A 12,546-nucleotide genomic window follows, 5' to 3' on the forward strand; every position below is an offset into this window, starting at 1 on the left:
GGCACGGGACTTGAAAGATCTGAAAGGTGAAAGGCGGGTGCTGACCAGAGTCCGCTATCCCTCTCCGCTTTGCTTGGCACGGGACTTGAAAGATCTGAAAGGTGAAAGGCGGGTGCTGACCAGAGTCCGCTATCCCTCTCCGCTTGGGCTTGGCACGGGACTTGAAAGATCTGAAAGGTGAAAGGCGGGTGCTGACCAGAGTCCGCTATCCCTCTCCGCTTTGCTTGGCACGGGACTTGAAAGATCTGAAAGGTGAAAGGCGGGTGCTGACCAGAACCCGCTATCCCTCTCCGCTTGGGCTTGGCACGGGACTTGAAAGATCTGAAAGGTGAAAGGTGGGTGCTGACCAGTGTCCGCTATCCCTCTCCGCTTTGCTTGGCACGGGACTTGAAAGATCTGAAAGGTGAAAGGCGGGTGCTGACCAGAGTCCGCTATCCCTCTCCGCTTGGGCTTGGCACGGTACTTGAAAGATCTGAAAGGTGAAAGGCGGGTGCTGACCAGAGTCCGCTATCCATCTCCGCTTGGGCTTGGCACGGGACTTGAAAGATCTGAAAGGTGAAAGACGGTTGCTGACTAGAGTCCGCTATCCATCTCCGCTTGGGCTTGGCACGGGACTTGAAAGATCTGAAAGGTGAAAGACGGGTGCTGACCAGAGTCCGCTATCCATCTCCGCTTGGGCTTGGCACGGGACTTGAAAGATCTGAAAGGTGAAAGGCGGGTGCTGACCAGAGTCCGCTATCCCTCTCCGCTTGGGCTTGGCACGGGACTTGAAAGATCTGAAAGGTGAAAGGCGGTTGCTGACCAGAGTCCGCTATCCCTCTCCGCTTGGGCTTGGCACGGGACTTGAAAGATCTGAAAGGTGAAAGGCGGGTGCTGACCAGAGTCCGCTATCCCTCTCCGCTTTGCTTGGCACGGGACTTGAAAGATCTGAAAGGTGAAAGGCGGGTGCTGACCAGAGTCCGCTATCCCTCTCCGCTTGGGCTTGGCACGGGACTTGAAAGATCTGAAAGGTGAAAGACGGGTGCTGACCAGAGTCCGCTATCCCTCTCCGCTTTGCTTGGCACGGGACTTGAAAGATCTGAAAGGTGAGAGGCGGGTGCTGACCAGAGTCCGCTATCCCTCTCCGCTTGGGCTTGGCACGGGACTTGAAAGATCTGAAAGGTGAAAGGCGGGTGCTGACCAGAGTCCGCTATCCCTCTCCGCTTGGGCTTGGCACGGGACTTGAAAGATCTGAAAGGTGAAAGGCGGGTGCTGACCAGAGTCCGCTATCCCTCTCCGCTTTGCTTAGCACGGGACTTGAAAGATCTGAAAGGTGAAAGGCGGGTGCTGACCAGAGTCCGCTATCCCTCTCCGCTTGGGCTTGGCACGGGACTTGAAAGATCTGAAAGGTGAAAGGCGGGTGCTGACCAGAGTCCGCTATCCCTCTCCGCTTTGCTTGGCACGGGACTTGAAAGATCTGAAAGGTGAAAGGCGGGTGCTGACCAGAGTCCGCTATCCCTCTCCGCTTGGGCTTGGCACGGGACTTGAAAGATCTGAAAGGTGAAAGGCGGGTGCTGACCAGAGTCCGCTATCCATCTCCGCTTGGGCTTGGCACGGGACTTGAAAGATCTGAAAGGTGAAAGACGGTTGCTGACCAGAGTCCGCTATCCATCTCCGCTTGGGCTTGGCACGGGACTTGAAAGATCTGAAAGGTGAAAGATGGGTGCTGACCAGAGTCCGCTATCCATCTCCGCTTGGGCTTGGCACGGGACTTGAAAGATCTGAAAGGTGAAAGGCGGGTGCTGACCAGAGTCCGCTATCCCTCTCCGCTTGGGCTTGGCACGGGACTTGAAAGATCTGAAAGGTGAAAGACGGGTGCTGACCAGAGTCCGCTATCCCTCTCCGCTTTGCTTGGCACGGGACTTGAAAGATCTGAAAGGTGAGAGGCGGGTGCTGACCAGAGTCCGCTATCCCTCTCCGCTTGGGCTTGGCACGGGACTTGAAAGATCTGAAAGGTGAAAGGCGGGTGCTGACCAGAGTCCGCTATCCCTCTCCACTTGGGCTTGGCACGGGACTTGAAAGATCTGAAAGGTGAAAGGCGGGTGCTGACCAGAGTCCGCTATCCCTCTCCGCTTTGCTTGGCACGGGACTTGAAAGATCTGAAAGGTGAAAGGCGGGTGCTGACCAGAGTCCGCTATCCCTCTCCGCTTGGGCTTGGCACGGGACTTGAAAGATCTGAAAGGTGAAAGGCGGGTGCTGACCAGAGTCCGCTATCCCTCTCCGCTTTGCTTGGCACGGGACTTGAAAGATCTGAAAGGTGAAAGGCGGGTGCTGACCAGAGTCCGCTATCCCTCTCCGCTTGGGCTTGGCACGGGACTTGAAAGATCTGAAAGGTGAAAGGCGGGTGCTGACCAGAGTCCGCTATCCATCTCCGCTTGGGCTTGGCACGGGACTCTAAAGATCTGAAAGGTGAAAGACGGTTGCTGACCAGAGTCCGCTATCCATCTCCGCTTGGGCTTGGCACGGGACTTGAAAGATCTGAAAGGTGAAAGACGGGTGCTGACCAGAGTCCGCTATCCATCTCCGCTTGGGCTTGGCACGGGACTTGAAAGATCTGAAAGGTGAAAGGCGGGTGCTGACCAGAGTCCGCTATCCCTCTCCGCTTGGGCTTGGCACGGGACTTGAAAGATCTGAAAGGTGAAAGGCGGTTGCTGACCAGAGTCCGCTATCCCTCTCCGCTTGGGCTTGGCACGGGACTTGAAAGATCTGAAAGGTGAAAGGCGGGTGCTGACCAGAGTCCGCTATCCCTCTCCGCTTTGCTTGGCACGGGACTTGAAAGATCTGAAAGGTGAAAGGCGGGTGCTGACCAGAGTCCGCTATCCCTCTCCGCTTGGGCTTGGCACGGGACTTGAAAGATCTGAAAGGTGAAAGGCGGGTGCTGACCAGAGTCCGCTATCCCTCTCCGCTTTGCTTGGCACGGGACTTGAAAGATCTGAAAGGTGAAAGGCGGGTGCTGACCAGAGTCCGCTATCCCTCTCCGCTTGGGCTTGGCACGGGACTTGAAAGATCTGAAAGGTGAAAGGCGGGTGCTGACCAGAGTCCGCTATCCCTCTCCGCTTTGGCTTGGCACGGGACTTGAAAGATCTGAAAGGTGAAAGGCGGGTGCTGACCAGAGTCCGCTATCCCTCTCCGCTTGGGCTTGGCACGGGACTTGAAAGATCTGAAAGGTGAAAGGTGGGTGCTGACCAGAGTCCGCTATCCCTCTCCGCTTTGCTTGGCACGGGACTTGAAAGATCTGAAAGGTGAAAGACGGGTGCTGACCAGAGTCCGCTATCCATCTCCGCTTGGGCTTGGCACGGGACTTGAAAGATCTGAAAGGTGAAAGGCGGGTGCTGACCAGAGTCCGCTATCCCTCTCCGCTTGGGCTTGGCACGGGACTTGAAAGATCTGAAAGGTGAAAGGCGGTTGCTGACCAGAGTCCGCTATCCCTCTCCGCTTGGGCTTGGCCCGGGACTTGAAAGATCTGAAAGGTTAAAGGCGGGTGCTGACCAGAGTCCGCTATCCCTCTCCGGTTTGCTTGGCACGGGACTTGAAAGACTTGAAAGGTGAAATGCGGGTGCTGACCAAAGTCCGCTATCCCTCTCCGCTTTGCTTGGCACGGGACTTGAAAGATCTGAAAGGTGAAATGCGGGTGCTGACCAGAGTCCGCTATCCCTCTCCGCTTTGCTTGGCACGGGACTTGAAAGATCTGAAAGGTGAAAGGCGGGTGCTGACCAGAGTCCGCTATCCCTCTCCGCTTGGGCTTGGCACGGGACTTGAAAGATCTGAAAGGTGAAAGGCGGGTGCTGACCAGAGTCCGCTATCCCTCTCCGCTTTGCTTGGCACGGGACTTGAAAGATCTGAAAGGTGAAAGGCGGGTGCTGACCAGAGTCCGCTATCCCTTTCCGCTTGGGCTTGGCACGGGACTTGAAAGATCTGAAAGGTGAAAGGCGGGTGCTGACCAGAGTCCGCTATCCCTCTCCGCTTGGGCTTGGCACGGGACTTGAAAGATCTGAAAGGTGAAAGGCGGGTGCTGACCAGATTCCGCTATCCATCTCCGCTTGGGCTTGGCACGGGACTTGAAAGATCTGAAAGGTGAAAGGCGGGTGCTGACCAGAGTCCGCTATCCCTCTCCGCTTTGCTTGGCACGGGACTTGAAAGATCTGAAAGGTGAAAGGCGGGTGCTGACCAGAGTCCGCTATCCCTCTCCGCTTGGGCTTGGCACGGGACTTGAAAGATCTGAAAGGTGAAAGGCGGGTACTGACCAGAGTCCGCTATCCATCTCCGCTTGGGCTTGGCACGGGACTTGAAAGATCTGAAAGGTGAAAGGCGGGTGCTGACCAGAGTCCGCTATCCATCTCCGCTTGGGCTTGGCACGGGACTTGAAAGATCTGAAAGGTGAAAGGCGGGTGCTGACCAGAGTCCGCTATCCCTCTCCGCTTGGGCTTGGCACGGGACTTGAAAGATCTGAAAGGTGAAAGGCGGGTGCTGACCAGAGTCCGCTATCCATCTCCGCTTGGGCTTGGCACGGGACTTGAAAGATCTGAAAGGTGAAAGGCGGGTGCTGACCAGAGTCCGCTATCCCTCTCCGCTTGGGCTTGGCACGTGACTTGAAAGATCTGAAAGGTGAAAGGCGGGTGCTGACCAGAGTCCGCTATCCCTCTCCGCTTGGGCTTGGCACGGGACTTGAAAGATCTGAAAGGTGAAAGGCGGGTGCTGACCAGAGTCCGCTATCCCTCTCCGCTTTGCTTGGCACGGGACTTGAAAGATCTGAAAGGTGAAAGGCGGGTGCTGACCAGAGTCCGCTATCCCTCTCCGCTTGGGCTTGGCACGGGACTTGAAAGATCTGAAAGGTGAAAGGCGGGTGCTGACCAGAGTCCGCTATCCCTCTCCGCTTTGCTTGGCACGGGACTTGAAAGATCTGAAAGGTGAAAGGCGGGTGCTGACCAGAGTCCGCTATCCCTCTCCGCTTGGGCTTGGCACGGGACTTGAAAGATCTGAAAGGTGAAAGGCGGGTGCTGACCAGTGTCCGCTATCCCTCTCCGCTTTGCTTGGCACGGGACTTGAAAGATCTGAAAGGTGAAAGGCGGGTGCTGACCAGAGTCCGCTATCCCTCTCCGCTTGGGCTTGGCACGGGACTTGAAAGATCTTAAAGGTGAAAGGCGGGTGCTGACCAGAGTCCGCTATCCATCTCCGCTTGGGCTTGGCACGGGACTTGAAAGATCTGAAAGGTGAAAGACGGTTGCTGACCAGAGTCCGCTATCCATCTCCGCTTGGGCTTGGCACGGGACTTGAAAGATCTGAAAGGTGAAAGGCGGGTGCTGACCAGTGTCCGGTATCCCTCTCCGCTTTGCTTGGCACGGGACTTGAAAGATCTGAAAGGTGAAAGGCGGGTGCTGACCAGAGTCCGCTATCCCTCTCCGCTTGGGCTTGGCACGGGACTTGAAAGATCTGAAAGGTGAAAGGCGGGTGCTGACCAGAGTCCGCTATCCATCTCCGCTTGGGCTTGGCACGGGACTTGAAAGATCTGAAAGGTGAAAGACGGGTGCTGACCAGAGTCCGCTATCCATCTCCGCTTGGGCTTGGCACGGGACTTGAAAGATCTGAAAGGTGAAAGGCGGGTGCTGACCAGAGTCCGCTATCCCTCTCCGCTTTGCTTGGCACGGGACTTGAAAGATCTGAAAGGTGAAAGGCGGGTGCTGACCAGAGTCCGCTATCCCTTTCCGCTTGGGCTTGGCACGGGACTTGAAAGATCTGAAAGGTGAAAGGCGGGTGCTGACCAGAGTCCGCTATCCCTCTCCGCTTGGGCTTGGCACGGGACTTGAAAGATCTGAAAGGTGAAAGGCGGGTGCTGACCAGAGTCCGCTATCCCTCTCCGCTTGGGCTTGGCACGGGACTTGAAAGATCTGAAAGGTGAAAGGCGGGTGCTGACCAGAGTCCGCTATCCCTCTCCGCTTTGCTTGGCACGGGACTTGAAAGATCTGAAAGGTGAAAGGCGGGTGCTGACCAGAGTCCGCTATCCCTCTCCGCTTGGGCTTGGCACGGGACTTGAAAGATCTGAAAGGTGAAAGGCGGGTGCTGACCAGAGTCCGCTATCCCTCTCCGCTTTGCTTGGCACGGGACTTGAAAGATCTGAAAGGTGAAAGGCGGGTGCTGACCAGAGTCCGCTATCCCTCTCCGCTTGGGCTTGGCACGGGACTTGCTAACTAATATTATGACTAACCAATCATCTCAATCTGTGGATTGAGATGGTTGGTCATAGGCTGATCAAGGAGATTATTCTTAGTCATTTTAGGAAGAGAGCCTATGAGTTACTCCAGCTTTTTTTAGACTGGTGTTCGGTTGATAATGGTTCTGTTAACAGGACATGGCCAACTTAACAGGTATATTAATCAGTGCTGAATTAAGGACTAGGCCTACTAGGCACAGGCACCAATGGCCAAAAAAATGTGTTTCGCCGCTTTTCATTTCGCCGTCAAGTGGTCCCGTTTCGCCGCTTTTCATTTCGCCGCCAAGTGATCCCGTTTCGCCGTTTTTTATTAAGCCGCCCAGAGAGTTTCAATTCGCCGCTGGTGCAATTCGCCGCTTTCGATGTGAATTAAAGATTCAATTTAGCAATAAAACGTTTTATTAAAAAAATTATATACATTTTACAATTTATTATTCGCAGTGCTTGATAAGATTTCTTGTTGCGTCTAGATATTCTATCCATGATATATCTAAATTATCTACCCTTTTCTTTAACTCGACCAGACGTTTATCTAGTTCGACGTTAGTTGAGTCCCGTCTACGGATTTTTCTTCCATTGCGAAGGAGTTTTAAGTCGTCCACTACTTTCACTTCTTCTTCCTTTAAAACTTGAATTAATCCTAGTTCAAATATGTTAGGATGTGTACGACCGACTTTATTGTTAAGTGCATGGTGCCAACCTTCCATATTGTTGGTGGTTCTTTTACCAGAGTTGCTCCAATTATTCCATATAGCACTGTCAAACCTTGCATTTTTGTCATTATACACTTCATAGAGATCAACTAAAGTAACTCGTGCCTTACAAATAGGTACGATACATTTATTATAATCGGTTTTCTGGTCTCTGTCTTTAGTTCCACATCGAGATATATATATCGAAGTGGGACTATTGCTATGGACGGATTGTCGTTAAGTGTTGTATGTTGTTTGTTTGTTTGTTTGGCGTGGAAAAGCGACGACACGGTAGATGGAGCTGCGAAAAATAATTAATAATATAACTTATATTAACGCCGGCGCCGAGACTCGAACACAGATAGCCGCTCTACCAATCGAGCCAGGCCGTTCTCTTACAAGGAGAGTGCCCGAGGTATTTATTGCCGATTTTGTTCGAAGTCGGGCGTAATGTAGACCTATATGAAATATGAAATTTCCCAAAAGGAGACGTTGCACTACCCATTCGATTTGCTATGGCAACCGAAAATGTTTTTGGTCACTTAAAACAATAAAATCTCCATTTAAAAAAGCATGGGATTTTCTCGGTTTCACGAAAATTTTGAAAAAATTTTAAAATCACGAAATGTGTAATTTGGGCCACATTTAGGTAAATTTCATCAAGTTTGGGTAAATTGAAACATTTTTAGGGGAAATTTGTAACAAATTTTGGGAAAATAAGGAAAAAATCTTATTTTGGTTGTAAGTGGTCAAAAACATTTTCGGTTGCCATGGCAAATCGAATGGGTAGTGCAACGTCTTCTTTTGGGAAATATCGTATCTCATACAGGTCTACATTACGGCCGACTTTGAACTAAATCGGCAATAAACACCTCGGGTACTCTCCTTGTTAGTATTATATTCGGAACTTCTAGTCGTTTTTTGCGACGTGGGAGGATTTATATTTACGAAGTTTAAGGTCAAGTGAACCTCAAACTTCGCCTCCCCCGCACGAAGGGTGACACGGGTAGATGTCGGCGTTTGAATAAGAAATTATACGATTGTTTATATTTATCCATAACCGATAATTATTCAGAAATATTCGAAAAAAATGATTAATTTGGCATGTTAAATCGTTGTTTAATCGTATAATTTATTCGTATAAAACAAATAATACTAATTTTAATGATTAAATGAAATTTTCGCGGTTAATTTATTTGTTCCGCCGACCTCTAGACACGGGTGTGGCGGGAAGTTTGAATTTCAGTGTGGGGCTACACAACTTTTACCGATGGCCAGTATCAGGTCTGTCAGGTAAACAGGGGGCACAATTACGACCCCCCCTTTAATAACAATACGTTAAAGTCAACTCTTTAACTTAGGATGGTACTTTTTATACTAAACGATAGAACGGGCAGTGCCGTTAATTTGTTTTTCATCGAGCAATTAGTTTGAAAAAGAATTAAAAATGTAATAGGATTAGTTTGGGGGAAGTTTGGAACCTTTAGTCTTGAACACTTTTATAGTTTGTATAGTTGGTCCATAGATGTCGCTCTTGCCCGAAAGATTCAGCGCGTTTCTTTGTTTGAATATTTCATCGAGCAATTAGTTAGAAAAGAATTTAAATGTAATAGGATTAGTTTGGCGGTTAGTTTGGTGGGAAGTTTGGAACTTTTAGTCTTGAACACATTTATAGTTTGTATATTTGGTCCAGAGATGTCACTCTTGCCTGAAAGTTTCGGCGCGTTTTTTGTTTGAATATTTGATCGAGCAGTTATATTGGCGGGAAGTTTGAATTAAACCCGGGTCTCCGGAGGATGGGCGGGTTTGTGTCATTCGATAAAACTCTTTTTTCCGCCCCTTCACGCGTTCCACTAATTTCCGCCCCCTCCGACCAACCCCCTTAAAGGGAGAGTGACCGAAAAACACAAGCTGTTCTCATTCGATAGAACAATAATAGTAAAAGATTGTAATCGTCTACGCTCGCGGCTACGTGAAAGAGTGAGACAAAAAAATTCAAAGCAGTCGAACTTAGGGCCTGTTGCAAAAATCTGCTTTGCTAGAATCGCACATGTTAAATTCAATGGGCTAGCACTTTGGCTAGGGCTTTTGCAACTGGCCCTTAAGCTGCAAAGTATGCGACCATAGGATGGTAAATCACATGGCCTCAACAGATTTTGTATTGGTTTGCCCACCCGCATACCCTGAGGGTGGGCGGTGCCCACTCTTTAACATATGGTGGTAATTTATATATCAAACAATAGGAAATCACATGGACTCAACAGCTTTTATATCAGTTTTCCCACCCGGGTCTCCTGATGGTGGGCGGCATCCACTCTTTTACTTAGGATGGCAATTTATATATCAAACGATAAGAAATCACGTAGCCTCAACTGCTTTTGTATTAGTTTGCCTACTACTAAGGGTGTATGGGTTTGCCCACTCGAATACACGGATGTGGAACTAATATTACGGCCTCGGCCGACTTGTTCTGAACTTGTAACCTTTGTAAATAAGCATATAACCACCCCTCGACGTTTCAATCAACTCTAATTTCGTATCGGAACTCATTTCTTAAACTGCGAGGTCGGAAACAACTCAACAGCTCTTATATAACAATAATTAAAAATAGTTTATTTTTTAAATTATATTTTATTGAATTATCGTTATTTATCTTCCGGAATTACAAAACCCACCCGAAAAAATGCGTTATTCATTTTTTACTCTTTTAAAAACTATAATTAATAAAAAATACAGACGGCGAAATGGAAGGCGACAAAATGGAACGGCGGCGAAATGAAAAGCGGTGAATCGAACAAATTTTTGGCGGTGGATTGATGAGACGGCGAAATGAAAAGCGGCGAAACGGGACCAAACCAAATTGCGCGCTGTTAAATCAAACGGAACCCTTAAAGGATCCTTTTGTATTGCCTACGGACCATAGAGAGACAAAGGAGATAAAATAATCAAGGGACCTTAAAGGGTGATTTAGAAGGGCACCCTTTTTTCGGGTTAATTAGATGATAATATAAATTTTACTGCCAGTTATGTTGACACTTATTATAGAAACTGATTTAATATTACGGGTTAAAAAGAAGAAAACAGCTATTAGATTTTAGAAGTACTTAATTAGTGGGGTAGAGATATGATAGCTATAGCAGAACCTGTCTCTTAAAGGGGAACGGCCAAGCTTTTCCAAATATGGCCTTATTTCCGTATCAAAAGATTAACAAGACGTTCAATATACTAACACGTAGCTTTTTTGTCTTAAAAAATAGCTTTTGGCCCAAAAAGTTGAAACGACAAGTTGGCAAGCCAAAATATACCTCTCCTCGGAAGAATGGTCCCTAGTAGTATTAATTTCTCGACACGACCCCCAAAGATATCTCCGCAATTCAGAGTTATTTACGAAAAACGTATTCTCTGTTCAAACATTGCCCGGTGTAAAATTTTAATTTTAATTTAAATAATTGAAACGAAACAATCGAGTTTAATTTATTCAGAATATTATAAATTAAGTAGTTACAACAGCGAGTTAGACTTACTAAAACAATGCACAATTGAATTTAACCCTTTTTACAGTACATGTTTATCAGTTGAATATAATACTAAGCAAATTTTAATGAAAGAAATATCTACAGATGGTAATTGTATTTTTCTCGCTTACGAAATACTTGCCGCATCTTTAACGCTCATTTTATTTCAACACTCGTAGACTTCCAGTTGACGTTGTGACACATACCGCATGAAAAAGACCAATGCCGTCCAATTTCCAATATCATATAATGACTCGCACACCCAGGAAATCATTGACTGCGTTAGAAATCGTAGATATCCAAATTTCCACACCAAATATATTTACAAGAAGCAAAAACCTTACCATCAACAAAGCACAGAGAGCCACTTGACTAACCGCCAGCTCTTAAAGCAATAAACGTTAAATTATCGTCTTTGAATTAACACAACTATATATAGGTCGTTAATAATACCCGTAAATAAATAACAAAAAACTAACAAAGTGGACCACCCACAGGGTCTACCTTTTAACCGTCTTATCTCGGCTGACTGCGCTAAAACAAGATTTAACCTTTAAAATTTCATTCGTAAAAAAACCAGATTAGGCCTTCATAAATTCATTAATAAAAAAAGACTTTATTACCTATTATTCTTACGATGCGTGTCTTAATTTCAGTGACCCTAAGCAGCTATCGGTGGTTCTGTGGTAGAGCGCTCGACTGCCAAGCCGAATGGTCTGGGTTCGAAACCTGGGTGGCGCATTTGTTTTTAATCAATAGAGAAACGCTAAATTAGAATTTCTTCGATGCAATAATTTCAATTTCAATTCTATTTCAATTAAACCAAAATTTCGTACTCTATTAAATACGCTTCCGATAAAGCTGAAGGTCTAATTTTCAATAAGGCGTAACAAGTGTCGGTGGTTCTGTGGTAGAACGTCCGCCTGTCAATCAGGAAGTCTCGGGTTCAAATCCCGCCCGATGCGATCGCAAATTGATACTAAGACGAATACCGTGTACAACTGGTGGAAACCCTGCCATTGGACGTTGAGAGGTAGCATTACACTCAGCACTCTGTCCGTCCCAAAGTCATTAATAAGAAGTTTGAGAGAAAACGCCCATATAAACACAACAAACTCAACATGCACAACCTACGCATAAACATTACAAAAACGTAATACACCAAATCGTCACGACGGTGAGCGAAAAAACACCATCCAAACCAAACCGCAAATGCATCCGTTAACGCTCACCGTCACACGGTGGTTTTGCCAACCCTTCGAGAAACTGCGTACGCAGTGATTACACTTTGCACCGAAAATGCGAACGCGTTCGCAGGCCTGACAGACAGACCCACAGACAGACACGGTGGTTGTATAACCCCTCCTAGGGGACTTTATATATATATATATATATATATATATATATATATATATATATATATATACTTATATATAATATACTTAAATTGTTTATGTATATCAAGAATGTATTTATTTATACTCAGGGAGAATGAATATGGTCGAGATTATTTTTAGCGTTTCTCCAAATCCACCCGTTGGGGCCCCCGGTATGCTCCTCCGCTTTAATAAAATCAAATAATACTGCAATCTCATTGGTTCTTAAAAATTACGTTTTTCGACGCGATTAACGCTGCTGCGAAGACGCAAAAAATAAGACCGCCTCCCCCCCCCCCCCCCCCCCCTTAGCTTGACGGGGTTAGGGCCTCAACGTATCCGTCGATAGTCTCGACATATTCATTCTCCCCGAGTATAAATAAATACATTCTTGGTTTTACTAAATGATAATACTGAGTAATGGCCATTGTGACTGTTACTCTGGGAATGCGGCTGAAGAAATTAGAGCTGACGAAATTATACAAAATGAAGACTCTTATTGGTTAATAACGACATAATGCGTTTTTGCAAATTTCTGACGGTCGTTAATGCGTTTCTGAGGAGTATTTTCGAAACTTTTCGATTTTAATGCGTTTTTGAATTTTCACATCTCGGAAACTAGTCAAGATAGAATTAGTAAGAGGACCATTTAAACTCAAAAAGTCAAAAATGGTCGATAATGCGTTTCTGAAACGTAGGGCAGTGTTGGATACATC

The sequence above is a fragment of the Leiobunum rupestre genome, chromosome 10, assembly GCF_980474605.1.
Source record: "Leiobunum rupestre chromosome 10, qqLeiRupe1.1.hap1, whole genome shotgun sequence".
NCBI lineage: Eukaryota > Metazoa > Arthropoda > Arachnida > Opiliones > Sclerosomatidae > Leiobunum > Leiobunum rupestre.